General features: G+C 39.5%; 1 pseudogene; it reads right to left on the reverse strand.

Annotated features, from left to right (window-relative positions):
• Nucleotides 1-1,129: 1,129 nt before the first annotated feature.
• LOC138144479 (RNA-binding protein 7 pseudogene) lies at nt 1,130-1,979 on the reverse strand (annotated as a pseudogene).
• Between the last annotated feature and the right edge of the window lie 18,346 nt (nt 1,980-20,325).

Consider the following 20,325-nt stretch of genomic DNA (forward strand, 5'->3'; position numbering starts at 1 on the left):
ACTTTATTTTTTTTATTTTATTTTTTTGTGATTTTACAAAAAGTTTATTTTTTTATATGTAAATGGAAACACAGTATATTCTGAGACCCAAAAACTGTTCACTAAACAAGATCTTAAAATCTGATGATTTTAGGACTAAGTTCTCTCAAGTGCTTATCAAACAGACAAGCAAAGTATAGTTCCCGTAACAAAAACAAAAACAAAAAAACCTCTACATATCCACTGAGCACTTAAATGCTAAAGATAAAAAAGCAGTGAAGTGACTCAGGCAGTGAAGGAAGGGCTGGGAAACCCCTCCTCACTCTCAAAAGTATATTTTAATAAAATTTGTAACCACTTTGTCTTATGCACTGATTAAACTTTTTTGGGAAAAAAAGGGAGATATACATGAGCATCACTAGGGTCTTTTAAATGTTAAAAGAAAATACCCTTGGAGCGATTTAATACTTCCTGAGTAATTTTTTAGCCACATCAAACATGATTTCATGAAAATTCTTCATCTTTAGAATAAATCTACTGATGTATATGTATGAATATACAGTGTAATTCAATGCAGGTAAACTCAAAGAAACTATAGAACTCATTTAAGTTCTATCAAAAGTTAAACCAATATGATTTATCCTCAAATTTTACAAGGATATTTGCTCAAATACTATTTTCAGTAAAATGGATCATTGAAAAGTAATATTTTCCAGTTTAATAACAAAATACAGATAGCCATTTTGGACTATCAACTTTGATGTATATTCTACCACACACACACCAAAATAGGATTTACTACCAAGACAATTGTGTTACACTACAAAAAGTTACAAATAATTAAAATATTTTCTTTATAATACAATCAAATTTTACAATCCACTCCTTTTCCTAAACTTACTACAATGATTAGGAGTTGTGGCACTTTGTTTTCTGCAAAAGAAACCCTTTCCTCTTCATAAAACCCTGAGGTGAAAGGCTGTTAATATAATAAAACTGGAACCACTATTTTTTTCTCTCTGTATTATACTGCAGGTAAGTTAAAAAAATTTAAAAAGGAAATGTAACAACTTTCAGAGCTGTTTTCTACAGTTTTTCAAAGAAGTCATTTCCACATCAACATAAGTCAAAAGGGTCTAGTCTGACCCTTTTTAAAAAAAAGTTCATCTTAATACTTATTAGTGCCAAGATGGGCGCCATTTTCCATCCCTACTGTTTTTTCTTCTGCTATCATAGTCATGGCTCCAACCATCATGGATCCTATCTTCATAGTAGGAATCATCTCTGTTTGCTCTATAATGATAATCAGATCCATGATCACCATAATGCTGCTCACGGCTATACAGCCTATCTGACTGGTAGGGATGGGAGTTCTGCCTGGTTTTTCTCTGTGACATTGACGTATCCTGGCACCACTGGGAGTTTGAAGAAAGGTTAAATGAATGACCATGCTGCTGCTCCAAACTTCCCACTGAATGATCCCTGCTGCTGCCACAGAACGTTGTTCATCACAGCCTGTCTTTGAAGATTATCTGGAGATGAGAAAGACCTCTGTAGCATTTGTGCAGAATTATATCCAGATGTCAAGTTATCCATATTCCTTTCATATCTGCTAGAAACTGAAGTGGACTGTGGGATGCTAGATGGACTTGCATTCCTAAGATTATGCTGGGAATATGATGAACTAACCTCCTGAGAAGCATGACTACTTCCTGATCTGAACTGAATTTTGATGGGCCTTCCAAAAAGTTTTATTCCATTAAATATATTCATTCCATAAGGAACAGATTCTTCATGTTTGAAATTCACAAATGCAAACTGCTTTGGTTTACCATCTTTATCCTTTGGAATTTTAACTTTTATTACAGGACCTGCCTGGTGGAAAAGCTCAAAGAGAAGCTCCTCTGTCACTTTGACGTCGAGGTTGCCCACAGAGTCCGATCTGCTTCGACAGTGGCGGCGCCCATCTCAGCTGCTGCAGGCCCCGCTGCTAGGATAGAATCGCCATCGCCAGATGCAGTTAGATGACTTTAAATGCCAGGCTGAGGAATTTGATTTTATCAAGTAGGCAACAGGAAACCATGGAAGTAGTAGGTGACGTGATGTGTCCTAGGGTGCAGTCCTGTCTTCAAGGAATTCATTATCTTCTTGAGGAGGTAAGACCCCAAACCAAAAAGCAAATCATCTGTAATCTAGTACCAAAATGAGTGTAATTAAGTGCCATGGGAGTTTAGATAAGGTAAAGATATGTTAGGTAGACAGGATAAAGAATAGGAAATATCTCAATAGACCAGCCAAACTGTTGGCAAAAGTCACAACAACACTACTATTCTTAGCTTTCCTATGATGAGGATATGTTGCGGGCGTTTGCCCTCACAACAGATCTAGACGACTAGCCCCACGGCCCTCTCACTTACCCATCCCGGGTCTTCGGTCGTCACCGGCCCCTCACGGGGAAAAAACACCAGACAGAAGGCGGAGGAGTGAAGCGGGGTGGTTTATTCTTCAACAGTTACATGGCGGAGAGAGAGAGAGAGAGAGAGCGCCCTCTCACACAAGAAAATATATAGCGAATCCGAGCCAATCACATCGCAGTTTTACATTTATGGCCTCATATGGTGATCACCTCATGGCCTTATATGGAGATCACCCCATCAAGCTTATACATATTCATTTAAGCAACCATGGCACTGCCCATAAACCCCTCCCCCTCCCCCATCAAGGATACATATGGCAGAGAGCCTCAAGAGATTCCTAAAGTCAGAATTCTAAAAAGGGGTGTGTGTGTGTGTGTTTATCAGATTGAATATTCCATGCAGTCATTTCAGACTTATTTCCAATATTCCCACTAAAAAGAATATAACTGATGGAGTCCCATTCTCCCAGGAAGTAGTTTTTATATCCCATATAAAAACCATGAGTACTGTAGGCCTGCTGTGTCTAGGCCCTTAGGGGGAGAGGTACCACAAGTGGAAGAGGTATATAAATTAACTAATTTCACTATAACATCAGAGCTCACAGAGCAGCTTTTTTTCCCTCACTTGTTTCCCCCGCTAAAGTGAAGAAATACAAGAAATACAAGGGCCACTAGGTGGCATAGTGGATAGAATGCCAGACCTCTGAAGAGTTGAAATCTGACCTCAGATACTACCGTGTTTCCCCGATAATAAGACCTATCCCGAAAATAAGCCCTCCCCTTACTGTGTAAGATTCCTCTAAAATAAACCCTCCCCCGAAAATAAGCCCTATTGAGATTGCTACTGTAGTGAAGGTGATCCCCTGCGCTACACGCTACATTACGGTACCCTCTGTATGCACTGTCCCCCCCCCCCGGGTGAAACGCACGCCGCGCTCCGAGCTGCATCCAATCAGAGCTGCAGCAGTGAGCATGTCATCCTGTTCTTCCCCAGTGATTTGCTTATTGAATAAAGGTACATTTTTTTGTTCACATTTACCTGTTTATTAAAATTGCTGTCAATGTTCATTAAAATAAGCCCTCCCCTGAAAATAAGCCCTCTGGTGTTTTTCTGTCCAAAAAAAATAATAAGACAGTGTCTTATTATCGGGGAAACACGGTAGCTGTATGATCCTGAACAAGTCACTTAAGCCTGTTTGTTTCAGTTCCTCATCTGAAAAAATGAGCATTGGAGTTTATATTTTGTCTTTTATAATCATTAGGATCTTATAAATTAGTATCTCTATTAATACCACCTTTTTGAATAAATTCCTAACACATAAAACTTCATATACAGGTTAAACATTTTAATTACAGTTAAGAACAGAGTTATTAATTCAGGAAAGATGGTGGATCTAATTCTAATGATCATAAAAGATAAAATATAAACCCCAATGCTTTTTTTTTTAAAGTAGTGACTCTTCGATTGGGTATACCACAACGAGCCCAATCTCCACCTAGTATCTCCTGCTCTGCTAGAATGTTTCTTCATTAGGCTTCTACCTGGAACTAGACTCTGGGAACCCAAAGATATGGGCATCAGGGATCCTGGAGAAAATTTAGATGGACACAGAGAACACTGGAAAAGGTAAGGGAGTGGGGAAACTTCTTTCACTAAGAAACAATGTTTCATATTACACAGGTCACATAGTAGACTGTGATGTTTAAAAAGTTCAAGAGACATAATTTCTGGGTAATTAATCATTTTATTAAATAATACTAGTGAATACGTTACCCACTAAGAGGGTTAGGATTTCTCTGGAGACCCCAAAATACCAACACGCCAGGTCCTGCCAAATGAATTAGACTCGTCTTCTCAGCCAAAGAAAAGTAAAATTTATTAAAAGTTCACTTGCATTAGACACAGAGTAAGTCTGTGCTAGGTCATTCTATGGCGCTCTCACACCACATGGTATGAGATGGGGTCTTATATACAGAAGGTTGTTGGAGGAATCTAGGGGTGATCTAGAGGAGGAATGTGGGGAGGGTCTTCAGGAGGAGTTAATGAGGTCAATGAGTGATTAAGGGTGGGAAGTAGCTGGAGACTACAGACAATGGTGGGATAGGCCAGTTCAAGGGTGTATTGATATTTTGATAGGCTCAAAGGTGGGAAGTCTAGTAACAGAAGGTGGGAAGTCTAGTAACAGAGGCTTGGACTCAGTCACAATGTAAGGCTTATTGCCTCATGCAAATGCCTCATCAAATGAGACAATTTAATCAAGAGTCCAAGGGAGCCTTCCAGAGCCTGTACCTCAAGGACTCAAGGAGAGCTCAAGGGGGCTCCCAGAGCCCATTCCTCATCACTAGCATTGGTCAATGGCCCTCTCGAATGCCAAAGACAGTCATGATGAAGGACTCATAGCTTACATGCCCTTGGAAAGTGGGTGTTCCAGAGGGTGGCAATCAACTTTGATTGGTTAACAAGTAATGAGAGAGAATGATTATTACAATGAGGGACCTATTCTCATGAATTTAATTATGTCATTTACTTCTAAATTACCCCCAGGCTTGGGCAATCTAATCAAAGAATTTATGCCCACCCAAACTTTAGTAGAAGACAATAAGCAATTCCTTTGTAAAGTTGGGTGGGGTCTGACCAAGATAGAGGAAAGCTAATTCAATCTCATTATCAGTAATGTCCTTTAGGAGACTGAATTTTTGAAAAGAGGACTACAGGGGCTGCTAGTTGGCTCAGTGAATAGAGCACTGGCCCTGGAGTCAGGAGGAACTGAGTTCAAATCCGGCCTCATATATACTCACTAACGGTGTGACCCTGGGCAAGTCACTTAACCTCTGTTCACCTTAATCCATTGGAGAAGGGAATGGCAAACAGGTCCATTATCTTTGCCAAGAAAACCCCATGGACAATATGGTCCACAAAGTCATGAAGAGTTGGATATGATTAAATGACTAAACAACAGCATTGAACTACGTGGCTTCTGAGGCCTCTTCTAGATCTATGCCTGTATGTTGAGCATGCCATCATATAAAAGGCATTGAAAGGAAAGGGAGAAGACAAGACCCGGCTTTCGTCCCTTCTCTAGTCATCTCCCTGCTCCATCCTTCCACATTTCCTCAGATGAGACTTCTTAAACAAAGATACTTTGTGGATTATAGATTCCACTGTTTCTCAACATCTGTCCTTCTGACCTAGTTTCTTGGTTCTTAGATGCAAGCACTAAGCAAGATACAGGCTAGGGACCTAGTTTGTAATTGCATCTCCCACACCAAGCACAGGCTTTGAGGAATACACTCACACACACACACACACACACACACACACACACACACACAGAGTTAATACAAATTATAAGACCAACATTTCCAGTAAAGGATGCATAGCCAGGAAATTCTCTCAAGAACAAATCCTTTACCACAATCTTTTGAATTTAGTGCAACAGACACTTTCTCTACATCCATGTCCATGTCTTTGTCTATATCTATAACTATATCTGAATTTATATCTGTTTATCTATATATCCATACACATCCACACACACATATATGCATATACATATTATATATACACATATATGTATACTATATATATTATATGGATATGTATATATGTGTGTATACTGTATATGTTTATCTATTTTTGGTGAATAGTATTTTATTTTTTCCAATTACATGTAAAGATAGTTTTCAACATTCATTTTTTATAAGATTTGAGTTTCAAATTTTTTCAACTGTCCTCCCCCCATAGCACCAAAACAATATTCACAGCACAGATGGCAACTATTAATATGTCAGCATAGTTGAGTTGCAAAATATAACAGACTCTCCATACATAAGACAGAAGTAAAACATTTATTCAGACACCAGAAAACCAAATCCATCACCGCAACAAAGAAGTTAATACACCATAACACAGCAGGGAGCAACACCATAGCTAGCTGTCTTCTTGCCTGCATCCTTTCTCTCCCACCACACTAACTGCTCTGACTCCCAGCTTCCTCTGGGCTCTGCTCCACCCATTTAGCAAAATCCTCCCACCACAGGCTCCATGTGTTTATATTCGACCTATTAAGGAGCAGGGTAGATCTTCAAAACAGGGAAGATCTTCAGATTCCTTTAGGTCTATTAAGGGGCAGAGAAGATCTTCAAATTCCCATTACCATTACGCTCCCCAAGATGGTGAGCAATCTGATATAGGTTATACAGATGCAATCATGTAAACATGTTTCCACATTAGTCATGTTGCGAAAAAAGAAACAGAACAAAAGGAAAAAAAAAACCCAAAAAAGTGAAAATAGTATGCTTTGATTTGTATTCACCATCCATAGTTCTCTCTTTGGATGTGGATAGCATTTACCAACATGAGTCTTTTGGAATTGACCAGACACTTTCTAAAACCTTCTTTGGTGCCCAAATCTTTTGAAAGTGTCTCAATTTATCACCATGATAATTCAATTTCACAGTTCCCTCATGACAATGAAAGCTTTATAATATATATGTAGGAGTGGGGTGCAAGGGAAGGAAAGGAAGAGTAGGATTGAAAGGAACATGTGGTCTAACCTTCCTTGTTTTGTAGAAAGAGAAATGGAACCCGTAAGGGCCTCCCATAGGGTCATGGGATTGGAGCTGCATGGGATCTCAAAGGCCACCTAGCTCAAGCCATCATTTTAAATCAAAGAAAATGAGGCCAGGAAGGTTAAGTGAGTTTCACAGAGGTAGTTGAGAAAAGTTAATTGTTGTTCATCCTTTGTTCTAGAAGAGGACCAATGACATCAGGAAGGTGATGTCTTGACTTGAAAGTGAATTGGATTTAAGTGAGATAGAGCTGTGCCAATTCACCAGCCTCACTTTCTCCTCTAGAGACATCTGGGTCCAGTGGCAAAGTACAGATCAGTATAACTGGAGATGGCCCAGGATACAGCGGGGGACCTTGGCCTTTAAAAGAGAAGGTCTTTCCCAGGTCTTAGTTTGTTTGAGGCAACACCCATTCAGTGACTAAAACTAGGTAAGAAACAAGGCAAAAAAATGACCTCTTTTACCTATTAAAAAAAAACAAACAAAAATCAATCTGGGAGGAGAAGACCCCAAAAGTAAGGATATAACAACAACAATTATCTGATTCTAAAGCCTGAGTTCTTTTAAGTACAATAGAGGTCTTTAGAAGACAGGTTTCCTAAACATTGCTCTCTACTTGTTGATTGTTGGTTCATGTTCAGTTATGGTCAACTGAATGGGATGAACTCAAGGCTCTTCACCATCTTAACTGTCCTTCTCTGGAAACTATGTAGCTTCTCAATGTTCTTCCTGAACTGCAATGTCCAGAATTCAACTCAGTACTCTAGAGGTGGTCTGACCAGGGCATGATCTAAAAATAAGAGTAACTATAATCCTTGCAACCTTGTACACCACATGTCTCCAATGCAGTTGGATTTTGCATGTCATTTGTTGTTCTTCAGTCATTTTAGTCATGTTTGACTCACTGTGACTTTATTTGGGGTTTTCTTAGCAAAGATGCTGGAATATTTGCCATTTCCTTTACTAGTATGGAAACTGAGACAAACAAGGATAAGTGACTTACCCAGCATCTCACAATTTGTAAGGATCTGAGGCTGAATTTGAACTCGTGAAGACATGTCGTCCTGATTCTAAGCCCAGCTTGCCAAGAACTGCACACCTTGCTGCCCCATTTTGCATTACTTTTTAGTCATACCATCGGTTCATATTGAATTTGCAGTCCATTAAACCTTTAAGATTTTTTCAAGCTGCCAATTAATTATACTTCCTCCTATGAAGCTGAGTTTTTGAGCTGAAGTGAATGACTTCACATGTATCTTCTAAAAAATCCATCTTGTTGGATTCAGTTCAATGTTTTAACCTATCAAGATATTTTTGAATCCTAACTCTGACATTTAGGTTGCTAACTATTCTTCTATAAATATTTAATCATGTTATAATGAAGCCAGTGACAAAAAAAATTAAAAATGATAACACAGGGCCAAGCCCAGATGCCACCAGAATATCAGCCAATACATATTTATGAATTACCTACTATGTTCCAGGCACTAGGCTAAGATCTGAGGATACAATAAAAGAGGTAAAAGACAAGAAGTTCACAATATGATGGGAAGACAAAAAGCAAACATTTATGTACAAGCAAGCTATCTATATAGAATAAATAGGAAATAATTCAGAGAGGGAAGGCTCTAGAACTAGAAGCGGTTAGGAAATCCTTCCTGTAGAGGATGGGATTTTAGTTGGGACTAAGAAGCCAGTAACCTAAGAGGGTTACCTAAGCCTTAGAGGAAGCCAGGAACCTAAGAAAATTACCTAAGAGAGATGAAAATTTAAAACACTGGCCATTTATATCATATTGTGAAAGAAAGAATTGAGAACTAGATTGTTGTTGTTGTGTTTGTCGTTGGTTTTTGAAGTAGAGCATGGTATCAGGGAAATGATGCCATGACTTGCAGTTGACTGATTTGAGTGAGGGAGGGTTGTGCAAGGTAACAGTCTCACTTTCTCCTTCTGAGTCATCTGGGTCCAGTGGCCAGATATTTATCAGTATGACTGGAGAGAAAATAAAAAAGGCCATGTATCTGAAAATGGAGGGAAAGGTTATATAGGGGAAAGTTTTGGGTCCCCAAATCTTTCCTTAACATACTTCGACTGTGGATTAGCCCTGACATTCCAGGGCCCATTGACAATGTCCAAATAATATAAACATGGCTTTTTTTCCTTTCTGCATGTTGCTCTCCAGGGAGAAGAGGGAGACAAAAGTGTCAAAGGAACATGGGAAACATTCCTCCTTCCTGTGTATTCTGAAAGAAAATGGATCACTTTGAATATTTTCAAGGGGCAAACAGATAGTAGTGTTGTTTGAGTAAGATTCCTATGTTTTTTTGTTTTTCTTCTTTTTTTCTTTTAAAAAAAGCAGGATTAGCTGTCTTAACACATTTTCCACCCAATATTAGAATCATTTTAATGAATCCAGTTGTTCAGGTCAGAAGTTGACAGGCAGTTTAGTCAGGGAAAGGCCAAATGAAAATGAGAAAGATTGCTTTTCTCTCCTCCCTCCCTCCACACACCCCAATTCTTCTTCTGTTCTTCGGCTTCCAAGAGCAATGAATCCACATTCCCCCAAAGGGAGACAGAATATTAGAGGTTGAATTAATTGGGTCTCTTCAAATGTCAAAACATTTAAAACAGACATTTTCCTCTAAAGACAGATGACAAGTTCTTTAACTGTGCAGAGTTTTATGTCTCATTTTTAGGTACAAAAGAAAGAAAAACACCTGGAATGCTAACTGGTGGGCCATTAAAAACTAAACATAAAGCGCAACCCAAGCAGACTGCCTGCTGTTATTTTTTGAGAGTCCACATAAAGGGGACACCTGTGGGAGACTGTGTCTCTCTTTCCCCCTTTAGAACAAAGAAAGGATTCCAGTCTTTCCTGAAGGGAACAGGATCCCATTGTTCCTTTCTGGGCTTTTGGTACATAGACATCTGGCCCTTCCTCACCCTCCATCTGCCTAAGCTGAGGGTCCTGAAGACGATCTTTCTAAGGATAGAAAGGAAAGGAAGAGAGTGCTTATATCTTTTGTTTTTTATTGTTCAGTCATTTCAGTCATATCAGACTCTTTGTGACTCAATTTGGGGTTTTCTTGGTAAAGACACTGGAGTAGTTTGCCATTTCCTTCTTTAGCTCATTTTAAAGATAATGAAACTGAGACAAAACAGGGTTAAGTGACTTTCCCAAGGTCATATAGCTAGTAAGTATCTGAGACCAGAATTGAACTCAGGAAAATGAGTTTTTCTGACTCCAGGCCTGGTGCTTTATCCACTGTACCACCTAGTTGCCCACTAGTACTTTTCCCTTACTAGTACTCAATTTCCTCTTCATAGAAACAGAAGGGGGAAATAATCCATATTTGGGGACCAAAGAAGATGAGTGCATACTAGGAACTGAAATTAAACCCCTTCTATCTGATAATTTCATCAAAGAATCAGATAAACCTTGCTCTTATTTTTAATTCAACAACAAATGAAATCCAATAAATATTTGCTAAGTGCTCACTACAGACAAAACACTGTACTAATCAAGGAATTTTTTGTTTTGTTTTGTTAATTTTTTCAAATGCTTTATTAACTTCTGATTTACATCATTCATTTCTGCCTGATTTTGAGTTACAAATTTTCTCCCTGTTTTTCCCCTAGCCACTGTCCTAAAATAGCAGTCCCACAGGATATCCCCTCCTCCAATCTGCTCTCTCCCATATTTTCTCCCATACCTCTTTCTACTTTTCCACTGGATCTCTATGCCCCGTGCCTGTATATCTTATTTCCCAATTACATGTAAAATAGTATTAATAATAGTATATATGTATATTTATATGTATATATATTTGAGTATTTGATTTTAAAACTTTGAATTCCAGATTCATTCTCTTCCTCCCTTGTCACCCACCCTTACTGGGAAGATAAGCAGTTCAGTATAGGTTGTACATGTGTGGCTAATGCAAAACAATAACATAGTAGATATATTGTAAAAGACTGACTATATTTCCCTCCCTCCTATCCCACCTCCCACTCGTTCTATTCTCTACTTTGATCCTGTCCCTTTTCAAAAGTGGGTGCTTCCAACTTCCCTCCCCCCCAGCCTGCCCTCTCTTCCATCATCTCCCCTCTCATCCCCTTCACCCCCCTACTCTCCTGGAGGGTGAGATACCCTATTTAGTGTGTATTTCATTCCCTCCTCAAGCCAAATTCAATGGGAATAAGGTTGACCCATTCCCTTTTGCCTTCCTATTCTTCTCCGTTATAACCATTTTCCCTTACCTCTTCTATATGAGATAGTTTACCCCATTCTGTCTCTCCCCATCTCCTCTCATTAGATTCCTCTCTCACCTCTTAATTTCACCTTTTAAGTATCACCCCTTCCTGTTAAATTGGTCCTGTGCCTTCTATCTATGTATACCTGTAAACATGTATACACACATTCACATATGTATTCATATGCCCATATACCCTCATATATAGACATATATTTCTATTTCTATTCCCTTCAACTACTGAGAAAAGTTTCATCAGTTACACTTATTGTTTTTCCATGTAGGAATGTTAATAGTTCAACTTTGATAAGTTCCTTATGATTTCTTTTCCCTGTTTACCTTCTCATGCTTCTCTTGCTTCTTGTATCTGAATGTCAAATTTTCTACTCAACTCTGGTTTTTTTCAGCAAGAATGCTCGAAAGTCCTCTATTCCACTGAATGACCATATTTTCCCCTGAAACATGATACTCAGTTTTGATGGGTAGGTGACTCTTGGTTTTAATCACAGCTCCTTTAACCTCTGGAATATCATTTTCCAAGCCCTTCAATCCCTCAGTGTAGAAGCTGCCAGATCCTGGGTTATCCTGATTGTGTTTCCACAATATTCAAATTGTTTTTCCTGGCTGCTTGTGATATACTCTCCTTAATTTGGGAATTCCAGAACCTGGCTACAATATTCCTAGGAGTTTTTTTTGGGGGGGGGGATCTTTTTCAGGAGGTGATTGGTGGATTCTATCAACTTCTATTTTGCCTTCTGGTTCTAAAACATTAGGGCAGTTTTCTTTGAGAACTTCCTGGAGGATGATTTCTAGGTTCTTACTTTGATCATGGCTTTCAGGTAGTCCAATAATTTTAAAATTATCTCTCCTGGATCTATTTTCCAGGTCAGCGGCTTTTCCCATGAGATATTTCATATTGCCTTCTATTCTTTCATTTGTTTAGATATGTTTAACAGCATCTTGATTTCTCATAAAGTCATTAGCTTCTATTTGCTCCAATCTAATTCTGAAGCAATGATTCTCCTCAGTGAGCTTTTGAGATTCTTTTTCTATCTGACAAATTTGGCTTTTTAAGGCATTCTTCTCCTCATTGCCTTTTTGAGCCTCTTTTGCCATTGGAGTTAATCTATTTTTTAAGGTGTGATTCTCCTCAGTTAGGCTGTTGACTCTCATTTTGTAATTTTCTTGCATTGTTCTCATTTCTCTTCCCAATTTTCCCTCCACTTCTCTTATCTGCTTCTTAAGGTCCTCTATGGCCTGTAACCAGCTTGTATTTTCCTTTGAAGCTTTTGGTGCAGGAGTTCTGACTTCACTGTCTTCCTCCTGTTCCATGCTTTGCTCCTTTTTGTCCCCAAAATAGGAGTCTAATGTTGGAATCTTCTGTCTGCTTTGTTTCCTTTGCCTGGTCATGTTGCTCCTCAGTCACTTGACCCCTGTGCTTTTTGCCACAGTAGGACTCTGCCACCAGACAGGGGAGCTTTCATCCGAACTGCTGGGGTTTTCTTAGCTATTAGAGGTATTAGATGGGTGCCCCCTCTGAGGTCTCCACATGCTCTGGCAATCTGGACACACATCCTAGACTGCAATCCAGATCCAAGCAGGTTAAAGCAAGAGGGATTACCCCTCAGACTGGTGCTTGGTCCCCCTACACTCTGCAGGCCAGAAGCTGAAGCTGCCACATGGCGCTGGCTGTGCCAGGTGTGTCAGGGGCTTCTCGCCCCAGGGGCAAAAGCCACGCACTCCCACTTACTGTGTCCCAAAGTCCAGACTGCACTGACCTCTCACTTTGTCCTTAGCATCTATGTGTTGATAAATCTGGAAACGGCCACAGGTGCTGCTGATCTGGAGTCCTTCTGGCAGGTGGCTGGTCAGGCCCACCCTGGGGCTAAAGCCTTGTGGGGCTGGGCTCGGCTCCCAGACCCTGCGCTGGCCTATTCCTGCAGGCCTGCTGGGCTGTCCTCAGCAGGACGTTAGCTTCTCTATGTCATTTTGTGAGTTCTGCAGCTCCAAAATTTGTTTAGAGTCCCCTTTTTACATGGATTGGGGAAGTTGGAAGAAGGAGCAGCAGGGAGGTCCTGCTTCTACTCTGCCATCTTCAAGGAATTTTTTTTTTTAATTTTGGCCTTCAAGGAGTTTGCACAGTACAGGGATCAAAAAACCACCTATTCAGCTCCTGTTTTGCCCATGACATTTGGAGAAGAGTTTGGTGCTATGGGGGACACGGTAGGGGCAAAGGACAATAACCCTATTCTGATAGTTAATATTTATACATATAAAAAGGTAACTCAACACATTCCACTTTTTCATAGAATCACAGAGTCACTGGGTTGGAATGGATCTCAGAGGCCACCTAATTCAACCCCAAAGAGAATACTCTTTATGCCCCCCTTCAACAAGCAATCATCTATTATTTACTTCATGACCTCCAATGAGGGAGACCCTGCTACCTCCCATGGCATACTATCCTACCTTTGGATAGTGGATGCCTTCCTAGCTCACATTGCTAGAAAATGTTCCCATCATTAAGCTTCAATTCCACTCATTGCTTATAGTTCTGCCAACAATTCTAACCTTTAGTCGACACACCAACTTTATGAACACTTGATGACAGCAGACATGCCCCTCTCAAAACCTGTCTTCTCCAGTCTAAACATGCCCAGTTCCTTTAAATGATCTTTATTTGAAGTGTACTCAAGGCCCTTCACCATCTTTGGACATACTCCAGTTTAACAATGCCCTTTCTAATCTGAGATAGCTTGAACTGAACACAATACTTCCGATGTGGTTAGATCAAGTTGGAGTATGGCAAGATAATTATTACTTCTGTATTCATGGAAGCCAGGCAGCTAGGTGAATAGAGTGCTGGGCCTGGAGTCAGAAGACTTGAGCTCAAATTTGGTCTCAGACATTTACTATATGTATGACCCTGGGCAAGTCAATTAACCATATTTCCCTCAGTTTCCTCATCTGTAAAATGGACTGGAGTATGAAATGGCAAGCCATTTTGCTGAGAAAACCCCAAATGGGGTCACTAAGAGTCACAATTAATCATCAACAACAACGTTCATGGAAGCTTGTTTTTTTCTTTTAACTTAGTGTAAGATTGAATTAACTTTTTTTGCTCCTGTATTACAATTTTGACTCACATTGAGTTCATGGTTTGCCAAAAATCACAGATCGTTTTTATACAAGCTGCTGTTTTAACCCTGCTTTTCCATCATGTGCTTAGGAAGGTGATTTTTTTGAACTCAGATATAAGATAACATTTCTCCCCATTAAATTTCATTCTATTTCAATTGGCCCAATGTTCTAACCTGTCAAGATCTTTTTAGATTCTCTCATCCAGTGTATTAGCTACTCTTCCTTAGTTTTCTCATCAGTAAAATGAGCAGAGGATAGAGTGTCAGGTCTGGAGTCTCAGTAAGACTCACCTCCCTAAGTTCAAATCTGGCCTCAGACACTTACTAGTTGTGTGACCCTGGACAAATCACTTCACCCTGTTTGCCTCAGTTTCCTCATCTGTCCATTGAACTGGAGAGGGAAACCACTCCAGCATGTTTGCCAAGAAAACCCCAAATGGGATCATGAAGAGTTAGACATGACTGAATAACAACAACAAAGGTTCCTTTCTGATTCTAAATCTGTGATCCGTTGTTCCTCTAAATTTTGTGCTCTGTATTTTTGGTAAGCTATCTGTGCCTTTAAGTCAGTTATAAAAATGTTAAAGGCCATAAAGATGATCACTGTTCCCTGAAGTCCCACAATGGAGACATCTGAAGTGCCCACTGGTATAGAAATCAGCGAAGGGATAAGTCACTGTGGGTTGGGATGAGATAGAACATTTAAGATCAGAGAATGTCAGCCTCAATGGAATTTAGAGAACATCTACCTCAACCCCTTGATCTTACAAAGAAAGAAATTGGGGCCCAGAGAGAGGAAGTGAGTTATCCAAAGTCACATTTTGGAACAGATGGAAATTGAAGGATAAGGACAACTTCTCATAGGCAGAGAGGAAGAGAAAAACATTCCTTGGGGAAATAGTTATGGAAGGTGAAGAATGCAAGATGTATTCTGATGATGTTGAATCATTTCAGTCATGTCTGACTCTTCGTAACTCCATTTGGAGTTTTCTTGGCAAAGATATTGGAGTGGTTTGCAATTTCCTTCTCCAGCTCATTTTACAGAAGAGGAAACTGAGGCAAACAAGTATAAGTGATTTGCCCAAGGTCACACAGCTAGTAAGTTGTCTGACGCTGGGTTTGGAGTCCGGTCTTTTTGATTCCAGGCCCAGCACTCTATCCACTACACCACCTAGCTGCCCCTCTTTTAGAGATAGGAAGAAATAAATATCTCTAGAGTCCAAATTTTTTTTCGTATTTATCTAATTGAAAAAAAAAAAAACCTTTTATCATTACTTAATCAAACTCTTAGGAAAACAAATGTTCTGTATGGGAAAAAAAAAAACACCAAATCTTTTTAGCATCCTTTTCAAAGTTCTAACCTATTTCTAACTCTAAGTCAAAGTTCAGGAGGAGAACTCTGTTCTCTTAGAGGAAAGCATTAGGTGGATAGGCAAAGGCTAGAGATCCTTGATTAATCCACTGGAGACCAGTGTTCCTTTTTCCTAAGACTTTATTAGATAAGAGTAATGATCAGCCTAAGGGAAGGAAAAAGTCTTGATTTAATACAGTTAATAAAAATATCTCTTGGGTTCACTTCTGATCATATTGAAAGAAGCCTTAGAGGGAATAGATGTGGTAATAGGTTTTTGCTGATTTTTTTCTTCTTTTAATTTCAAATTCTTTTTTTTGAAGGATGGAAAGGGGAAGGTAAGGGGGGAGGAGAATAAAGGAGGGAAGGAAAGCAGTACTTTTATGTTATATGCTAGGTACTGTACTAAGGCCTTAACAAATATCTCATTTGATCAGGAATGCTCTTAGGAAAGAGGAAAGGGGAGGATAAAGGGGGAAATCTAGGTGAAGTGAAAACAAAAGATATTTAAAAAATATATATTGCAAAGGAATTGAATAGCTATAAGGAAGTGAAATTCTAATGTGTGTGACATTTTAAGTGACTAATGTTCTGCAAAACATTAGCTGAACTTTCACCTGAGTTCTGTAATTAGGTTTTATCTCACTGAGAAATTTCGTATGTTTGAGAATGCTGTAATTTGTAAGTAGCTCACAAATTCCTCATCAGAGAGAGACTTTTGAATGCAATATGAATTTCTGTCCATTTGGTTTCTTTCTCTAAGCAGAGATGCTTAGAATTAGAATAATTTAATGAATAAAATTGTTTTTGTCAGGTTTGTGCCCAAAATTCAAAGTATGTTTCTTTTCCTTCAACATAGCAGTGTTTGTTTATTTGTTCATTTACTTGTTTATTTATTTGTGTGCTTGTTTATTTTATCAATTTGAGTTTTTAAAAGTCTATTGTTTTAAGCATTTCTTTTTGTTTGGGAAATAATTGTCCCATGTCTGCTTTATATCTTACATGGAATACCTTTCTATTTCCTGTTTTGGGAGACCCAGATTCAACCCAGTTGAAATCAAACTCTAAGCTATAAATAAATCTTCGTGGGTCACTGGGTGGTTGGGGAATAAAGAACAAAAGAATACAAGAGAAAAAAAAAGATCCTAGATACTACTATTAGAGGCTAGGAAGCTAGGTGACTTCATGGATAGAGCACTAGGCCTCGAGTCAGGAAGACTCATCTTCTTGCATTCAAATGTGGCCTCAGACACTTACTGGTTGTGTGACCTTGGGCAAGTCACTTAACCCTGTTTGCTTGAGTTTTCTCACCTGTAAAATGAGCTTGAGAAAGAAATGGAAAACCATTCCAGGATCTTCACCATGAAAATCCCAAATAGGGTCATGAAGAGTCAGACATGACTGAAAAATGATTCAACAGCAACAACAATCAGATCCATAGGAGTGAATCCACAGAAGTGATCCATATAGATCTCTTGTGTGGATCCAGAAATGGGTCCCTTTGTGTAAAGAGTGGGAGAGAAGATGGAGCACCAGAGCCCTTTGAGTAATAATTGATAGATCCTGATTACATGTGATGTTGAGCAACTATTTGCCCTCTTCAGCCCTCAACTTCCTCCCCTGTACAGGATTTGTGATTTATGATTAACCTGAAAGACCTCCAGACTAACATTCTGTGATTGTATGCCTGGGAACAGTCCCAACATCTCCTAAGGAACAGACTTAGGAGTCACCAGAACACCTTAATGGACAGGGTTGAAATGGAAGAATGCACCACTACCCTAAGTCTCTTTTCTTACAGTGATCTTTCCCTGCCCTTTCTTCCTTGAAGGAAGGCATCATCCCCAGTGCCTGGCACATTGGAAACAATGAATTCTTGTTGATTAATTGATTGTATGCCTTTTAATCAGATGATTCTGTGTAGATGGGTAGTTTTACATAGTCAAGAGATGGAAAGAGGTAGAGAGATTGCCTAACCTGTGATACAACATTCCAAGCTTGCAGCTGAACACACTGGAACTTCACTCTAGCATAGTAATGTCAATTTGGTCTTCTTTGAGAAAGAAGGATAGCAACCAGTCCTCAGAGGCAGTGTGGTACAGTAGAAAGACCACTGGTTCTAGAGTCAGAGAACCTGGGTTCAAATCCTGACTCTGACATTTACTTCATGCATGAACTTGTGCATCACTGACTTCTCTGGGACTCAGTTTCTTCATCTGTGAAATCAAGAGGTTGGAGTAAATGATATCCAAGTTACCTTCTATTTATAAATTCTATATATTTCAGAATTCAAATACAGCTCTTTTGCCTGAAAAAAAAAAAACAGCACTCTCTCTACCATATTGTTGCTAAAAAGAAGAATGAATAAATGATTCTTGTCAATAACCAAAGTAAACTGATTTGTTCTTGTCTGGAAGGAGTGAGAGACAAGAGATCAAGCTGCCAATTTAATATTCCCCATTTATGCTTAAACAGGCTGTTGTATATGGGGCTCTAATCTGCTGAGGTCCTTGGCAGGGTCGGGGGGGGGTAGGCGGTGTCCAGACAACCTCAAGGAGGGCCACTATTTCTCCTTTGAGGTGCAGGCAGAGTCAGAACTAAGAATAGACAAGGTAGAAAGATGCCAAGAGTACAAGGGGCAGCAGGGAACAGAGCAACAGACATTTTAAAAATTATCTTTCCAATTATAAATGTTCATATATTTAATGCCAGAGAATTCTGTTTTCTGTGGTATATATTTTATAGCAATTAAAATTAAGAGAGGCAACATATCATAGAGACATAGAGAGTTGGCCTCCTGCCTGGGTTCAAGCCCTACCTGTAGGGCTTTGAACACATATTGGCTTTGTGATCCTGGGGAATGATTTACATTCTCTATTTCCCTAGGTAACTCTCTAAGACTATAAATTGCATACTGAGTACTCACCTGCATTGGTAGGAGAAGATTCCTTATCCCTACATGAAAGAAATCACAAGACTGGACCAAAAAGGGCAACTCATATATGTTACAGTGAAAACCCCAAACCTCAGGTGGACAGTAATACACTAGGTAAAATCTTAAATCTTGTCGAAGACCTACAAATGCCGTATCTCAGTTTTGTCCCAAGTGTTCCTTTGTTGATCATCACTGCTAAGTAAACAAACTGCAGAAGAGTAGGCCAAGGATGTTCCATGGTGGGCATGAAACTGAAGTCAAAGCCAATGACAGGTCATGCCCATTGGCCCTAGAACTTCACTGATTTACCTGAGATCAGCCTGTTTTTCCAGGATGTTTCAGGGTAACCCGAGAGAGTAAGAGAGTTGACTCATAGTGATGGGGGTTGATGAAGTCCTGGAACCCCAAGACTGGAGTTCCCTGACAGGCTAGTCTGTAATGAATTTGTGGACTTCAGAATTCTTTAAGTCAAGGTGGCAAAGATTTATTTTTATGCTTTTCAGTGGACAAGAGTTCTTATGGAACCCGCAACCTTAGAGAGGTGGAGTCAAAGTTTATATAGGATATTCTATAGTAAAACAGGTGCCAAATAGGTGATTCAGGGTGGGATTAGGGAGTGGTTAAGGAGTAAACCAAAAGAAACATGCACTTTTAGTGTCTACCATGCAGGTGTTTTACCCAGAGTTCACTGGGAAATAGCCCAAGTGGGGGCTATAGGAAGGTGTGGTTTTAGGCATCACTAAGTCAATTAACGTCAGGGTTGACTGAGAAATATGCAGATTGCCCTTATCAGTGTTTTGTTAGACAAGATAAATGTAAGGGAGTATACATATGTCTAAGTTTAGGATACATATAATAGGTCAGTGAGTAGTAAATATCTTTATGACCCAGTACACAGCCAGTTTGACCAGTACACAGCTGGTTCAAACTAATAAATTCTATAGATGCAGCTGGCTACTGTATCAGGAAGAGAGATAAGTGTTTTGCTAGGACCCACTCATGACTAATTGCTAGGCATAGTGTCCTTGAGCTGGGGAGACACTGCTTGAGACAGTGTTTTGAGGCTAGGGAGAGATGTAATTTTGGGGGTCCAAGCACAAGCACCCAATCAGTAAGACTTCTCTAACTTTTTTTTTTAAAGCAATAGGGGTTAAGTAGCTTGCTCAAGATTACATGGCCAGTTATTTTTGTGTGTGGTGCTGAGTATCTGAACTCAGATTTGATCCCCAGGTCATCCTGATACTGGAGACGGTGCTCTTACTCACTGTGCTACCTGGCCGGCCCTGACTTCTCTAACTTTTAATCCTAAGAGAAGCAGTGTGGTATACAGAAGGAGCCTTTGCTTCTGAGTCAGAGGACCTGGGTTCAAATCCCACTTCTGACATTTATTTACATGTGTGACCTGTCACTTAATTTTCTCTGGCTACAATTGCCTCATTTGTTAAATGAGGGTGTTGAATTATATGGCTCCTTCTGGCTCTTGGTCTATGATCCTGTTGGCCTATCATTGATATTTGTGCTATGAAGCATAGTCTTTAGTGGATTATAACACAAATGGGTTGTAACTAGCTAGGCACACTCCTTAGCATTCAAACTACTTTTAGCTTAAAGGCATCTTTGCCTCTTTCTCAGCTGCTGTGGCACCAAAGCCAGATGTTTCCTTTGGCAGTGTTCTGGTC

Source organism: Petaurus breviceps, unplaced genomic scaffold, assembly GCF_028583685.1.
Source record: "Petaurus breviceps papuanus isolate PSGF00001 unplaced genomic scaffold, PetGlider_PUasm1.0 90701, whole genome shotgun sequence".
In the NCBI taxonomy this organism is placed as follows: domain Eukaryota; kingdom Metazoa; phylum Chordata; class Mammalia; order Diprotodontia; family Petauridae; genus Petaurus; species Petaurus breviceps.